Genomic DNA, 6,300 nt, shown 5'->3' with positions numbered 1-6,300 from the left:
ATTAATTACAGTCTTCATAATCTGCTCTCCATTTTCTCTTTCTCTCGATAATTCTTCTTCTTCAACACTTCTTCTTCTTCTCTCTTCCTCCTCCTCCTTCTATTCCATCTTCATTTCATCTTGTTATGCAGTTCTTCTTCTTCTACCTCCTCCTCCTCCTCTTCTTTTTTATCTTTTCTTCGTCTTCGTCTATTGTATTCTCTTCCTCCTACTTCTCCTCTTCCATCTTCTCTTCATTCTCATCTTGTTTATGTTTCCCCTTCTTCTTCCTCCTCCTCCTCTTCTGATCCTTCTCTTCCTCCTCCTTCATATTCTCTTAATCCTTATCTTGTTTACTTCCTTCCTCCTCCTCTTCGTCTTCCTCTTCAAAAGCCTCCTCCTCCTCCTCCTCCTCCTAACTTATCTTCTCTCCTTCATCTTTTCCCTCCTCCTCCCTATATATCATCCTCTGCTCTTCACTCCTCCTCTTCAACGCTCTCTTCTCTGCCACTTCCTTATGCTTCAATCAACACACACACACACACACACAATAAAATATCAAAAATGGTATAGATAGGAACAATACATACACATGTTCATCTGAATAAAAACATATGTAAAGAGAATAAAACTAATTGAAATAATAAAGAAATGATGGAAATAACAAAGGAAGAATAATAGAAGAGGTAAAGTAGGAAGAACAATATAAACACTGTCCATCTGAATAAAAATATAATAAATAAAAATAAACAGCAATAAAGGACTTAAATAAATAAATAAAACACAGAGAGACTGAAATGCTGACAAAGGAAAATACAGAGACACGATATAACACACACAAAAAACAAAATAAAACACCAGTAAAATTAAAAAAACACCCATAAAACACCAATAAAATAAAAACTTGCCATTGCAGTAAAAATCGTAATAAAATATCAATACGAAAAGAAAACACCAGTAAAGAGCACAAAAAATCACCAATAAAATAGAAAACATAGTAAAACACCGAAAAATAACATGATAAAATGAGAAAAACACCAATAAAAATAACAATAAAATACAGAAAACACGCAGTGAAAACACCAATAAAATAACAATAAAATGAAAAACACCAGTAAAACACCAATAAAATAACAATAAAATGAAAAACACCAGTAAAACGCAATAAAAATAACAGTAAAATACAAAACACGCAGTAAAACACCAATAAAATAACAATAAAATAAAGAAAAACACCGGTAAAACACCAATAAAATAAATAATAAGGTACCAAAAACACCAGTAAGAACACCGATGAAATGACGATGAATACGAAGGCATGAGTGAAAACACCAGTAAAATAACAATAAAATACGGGTGGAAAAGAAACACCAGTAAAACACCAAAAATAACAATAAAATGAAAAACTTTTCAGTAAAACACCAGTAAAAAATAACAATAAAATAGAAAACACCAGTAAAATAAACAATAAAATAGAAAACACCAGTAAAACACCATTAAAATAACCAATAAATATGAAAAACACCAGTAAAAACACCAATAAAATAACAACCAAAATGAAGAAAGCATAAAAAATCACCAATAAAATAGAAAAACACCAGTAAAACACCAATAAAGAATAACAATAAAATGAGAAAAACACCAAGTAAAACACCAATAAGAATAATGATAAAATGAAAAAACACAAAAATCACCAACAAAATGAAAAACACCAGTAAAACACTTACTCCCAATTAAATAACAATAAAATAGAAAAACACCAGTAAAACATAATAAAATAACAATAAAATAGAAAAACACCAGTAAAACACAAAAAATCGCAATAAATAAAAAAACACACAAAAAACAGTAAAACATAATAAACAAAACACGAATAAAAACACCAATAAAACAAAATAAACACACCATATCACGAACAAACAAAACAGAAAAGCAAGCAAGAGGAGAGAAAAAGAGAAACAAACAAACGCTCATTCAAACATCACCCAACAGACCCGCTTAACAGACTCAGAAAGCAATACAACCAGACCATTGAAAAACAAATGTCCCAATATACAGACAGACAGACAGACAGACAGACTTGGACCTAGACAGACCAAGGAAGCAGCCGCTCAGTTAAAGAAAGGATCCCCGAGGTGATTCTGACGGCAGAGGAGGAGGAGGAGGAGGAGGAGGAGGAGGAGGAGGTGGAAGAGGAGGAGGAGGAAAGGAGAGGAAGAGGATGGAGGAAATCATCGCAGAGAAGGGAGGAGGAAAGAAGCCATATAGCAGAGGAAGGAAAAGGAAGAAATGGAGGAAGAAGAGGAGGAGGAGGAAGAGGAGGAGGAGGAGAGAGGAATTGAGATAACGAAAGGAAGGAAACGTCTTCAAAGGAAAGGAAGAATATGTAGAAGGAAGATAAATAAGGAGGAAACAGGAAGAGATTGAGGAGGAGGAGGAGGAGGAGGGAGGAGGGCATAAAGTATCCTTCATGGCGCCAAGGAGATGACAGGAAGGAAGGAAGGAGGAAGGAAGGATGGTCGTTAAATCCTTCACCACCACCATCTACCACCACCATGTACACAGCCACCACCACCACCACCACAACCACCATCACCACCACCACCATCACACTACCACCACCATTGGAAAGGAGAGGAAAGGAGAATATTAAGAAAAAGGAGATGAAAAAATGAAAGTCGTTAGAGAAGAAAGAGGAATAAGGAAAAGAAAAAAAGAGAAGGAAAGAAAGGAGAAAAGTGTAAAGAAAAATAATGAAGGAAAAAATGGAGATGAAAGGAAGGAAATAAAGAGAAGAAAAGAGAAAGAAGGAAAGGAAAGGAAAAGGAAAGGAAGGAAGGAAGAAGAGAGGCAGGGAAAGAGCAGGAGAAAGAGACAGAGAGAGAGAGAGAGAGAGAGAGAGAGAGAGAGAGAGAGAGAGAGAGAGAGAGTGACTGTAAGTGGTAGAGTTTCAAGGTGAAAGGGCCGCGAGAGAGACAGGATGATGGAAGGGAAGCGGAAGAGAAGTGGAAGAGATGAGAGAAGAGAAGTGGAGGAGGGTGGAAAATGGTGGAGGAAGGTGGAATAATGGTCTAGAAAGGTGAGACATGGTAGTTATCGGTATGGAAATGAAGTGGAGGAAGTGGGAGACAGGTGGGGGAGGGAAAGTGAGGGGATGAAAAGAAGTGGAAGATGGATAGTAGTGGAGGATAGTAAGGGATGGTGACGGAGTGGACTAAGAGGGTGATAGATAGTGCTTATGGTGGAGAAATTGTTTGGGAAAGATAGAGGTTGAGAACAGAAGAAAATAAAACTATAAAAACGATGAATAGATTAAAAAAAGATTGATAGTTAATTCACGGGAAACAGTTTAGAGGATGGTTGAGAAAAGACGAAAGGAAAAAAACAAGACTACAAAAAGGAAATAACGAACAAAGAGGAATGAAAAAAACAGTAATGTAATTCTTGTAATGGAAAATGAAAAAACGGGGAACAGAGAGAGAGAGAGAGATAAGGGAAAGATGCGGAAGTAGACGAATGAAAGAAAATGGGAAAGGGAGGAAGAAGGAGGAAAGAAAAGATAAAATAGAAATGGAAAAAGGTGGAGAAAATCAAGTGCCTGTTTTTTTTTTATTTATCAACTTTCCACTTAGAAGAAAAAAAAAGAAAAAAAAAATCTAACCTGTGTGTGTGTGTGTGTGTGTGTGTGTGTGTGTGTGTGTGTGTGTGTGTGTGTATGTGGTAAACAAACACTTCCTCCTCCTCCTCCTCCTCCTCCTATTCCTTAGAATTCATGTGTTTCCGTTATTAGAATAGGAAGGAAGGAAGGTAGGAGGGAAGGAAGGAAGGAAGGAAGGAAGGAAGGAAGGAAGGAGGGAGAGAGGGAGGGAGGAAAGAAGGAAGGAGGGAAGGAAGGAAGGAAGGAAAAAGGGATATAAGGAAGGAAGGAAGGAAGGAAAGGAAGGATGGATGAAAGAAAGAAAAAAAAAGAAGGAAGGAAGGAAGGAAGGAAGGAAGGAAGGGAGGAAAGAAGGAAAGAAGGAAGGAAGGAAAAAGGGAGGATATAAGGAAGGAAGGAAGGAAAGAAAGGAAGGATGAAAGAGAATAAAAAGGAAAGAAAGGATGAAAGAAGTTGAAAAAGAAACTAAGGAAGGAAGGAATAAAGGAAGAAAAGAAGGACGTAAAATGAAACAACGGAAGAAAAGAATAAATAAATAAAGAGAGACAAAAAGTTACAAAACCGATCGATTCAAAAAAAATAATAAAATAAAATAACAAAATACAAACTAACCAAAAAATATTAAAAAAAAATACGTATCATTTCAATTATTACTGACAATAAAATTCATGAAAAAAAAAAAAAATATTTGAAGATTTAAAGTTTCGTTCCGTGTTTGAGATATTAAAACTTTACTTGCATTTATTGTGTAGGTTGAAGAATGTGTGTGTTCGTGCGTACGTTGACTTCACTGACACAACAGGGCGAAAAAGTTATTAGTGGAGATTAGTTAAAGGAGAGAGAGAGAGAGAGAGAGAGAGAGAGAGAGAGAAAATACTAGTAAAAAGAAAAGTAAAACAAGAAAAAAAGGTGAAAAAATCATAACCTAAAAACGCAAGACAACTCGAATAAAGGAGAAAAAAAGACATAAAACTAGAAATAAAAGGAAAAAAAGCAAGAAACATCGTTATACACACACACACACACACACACACACACACACACACACACACACACACATTCTTTTTTTATTGAGAACAGAAACTATAAAAGGAAATAACTTCTTGCAATCCCTCTCTCTCTTCTCTCTCTCTCTATCTCTCTCTCTCTTTCTCCTCTTTTTCTTTCTTTAAATTTTTCATTTATTCTTTACTTCTCTCTTCCTCTCTCTCTGTTCTCTCTCTCTTTCTTTCTCTCTAATTTACTTCCTTTCCTTTTCATTCCGTCTCCTCTTTTCTTTTTTCTTTTCCTTTCTTCCTTCAATATGACTTTTCATTTTTTTTCGTCTCACTCTTTTCCGTATCATTGTCTCCTTCCTATCTTGTTATCTTTATTTGTTTATCATTTACTTTTCCTCTTTATTCCATTCTACTTTTCTCCTTTTTCTTCCCTTCTATTTTCTCCTCCTCCTCCTTTCCTCTTCTTTTCTTCTTTTCCCTTTTCTTTCTTCTTTCTCTTCCTTTTCCTTTCTTTTCTTATCTCTATTTTTTCAGCCTTTCCTACTTCCTCTTCTTTCTTTTCTCCATTCCTCCCATTCTCAGTCTGTCTCTCACATCCTCATTCTGCTGTATCCTCCTCCTCCTCCTCTTTATACTCCTCTCCTCCTCCTCACACATCTTCATTCCTTCCCTTATATTACAAAGCCTCTCCTCCTTTCTCCCTCTCTCTTACCTCCTTCCTCTCCTCTCTCCTCCTCTCACCCTTCTTTCCTCCTTTCCCACTCTTGCCTCCCTCTCTCCCTCCTTACTTTTCCCATTTCCTCTTAGTTTTATTGTGTGTTTTCTTCCTCTCCTTTCTTTCTTTTCTGTCTATCTTTTTTTTAATTATTTTCTTACTTTTTCTTTATTTTCTTTACATCCTGTTCTCTCTGATCTCTTTAATGTACTTCAATGTTTTCATTTTATCTATTTTTTGTTCTTTTTTTGTTCTTTACTAAGCCTATGTGTTAGTAAATTTTTCAATCAATACTTTAATTTGGATAGCATTTTTTTTTCTTTGTTCCTATTTCTTTTATTTGTTTTTTTGTGTGATAATGTTTATTTCTTCTTCTTCACTTTTCTTTCTTCCTTTTCTTTATTCCTTCTTCCTTCTCTTCTGCTTTCTTGACATACTAAACTTTCTTTTCTTTTCTTTTCTCCATAATTCCTTCTTTTCAATTCTTCTTTCCTTCCTTCACTCTTTCTTTCCTCTCCTTCCTTCTTTCCTTCCTTTTTCTTTATTTCTTCCTTCTCTTCTGCCTTACTTTCATGTTTTTTCCTTCCTTCTTTCTCTTTTCTGTCATTAATTCCTCATTTTTTATTCTTCTTCCTTCCTTCATTCTTTCTTTCTGTCCTTCTTTCTTTTTCTTTCCTTCTGCCTTACTTTCTTATGTTCAAACACCTCTTTCCTTTCTTTCTCTTTTCTCTCCTCAATTCCTCATTTTTATTCTTCTTCTCCTTCCCTTCTTCTTTCCTTCCTTCATTTCCTTCCTTCCTTTCTTCCTTCCATCCTTTCTCTTACCTTTCTTCCTTTCTTTCTCTTGCTTCTCTCATTAATTCCACTCCTTTTCAGTTCTTCTTTCCTTCCTTCATTCTTTCATTCCTTCTATCCTTCCTTCCTTCCTTCCTTCCTTTCTTCTATCAAAC

Source organism: Eriocheir sinensis, chromosome 45 (assembly GCF_024679095.1).
Source record: "Eriocheir sinensis breed Jianghai 21 chromosome 45, ASM2467909v1, whole genome shotgun sequence".
Lineage (NCBI taxonomy): Eukaryota > Metazoa > Arthropoda > Malacostraca > Decapoda > Varunidae > Eriocheir > Eriocheir sinensis.
The sequence above is the reverse complement of the archived record's forward strand: the minus strand, read 5'-3'. Positions refer to the sequence as shown.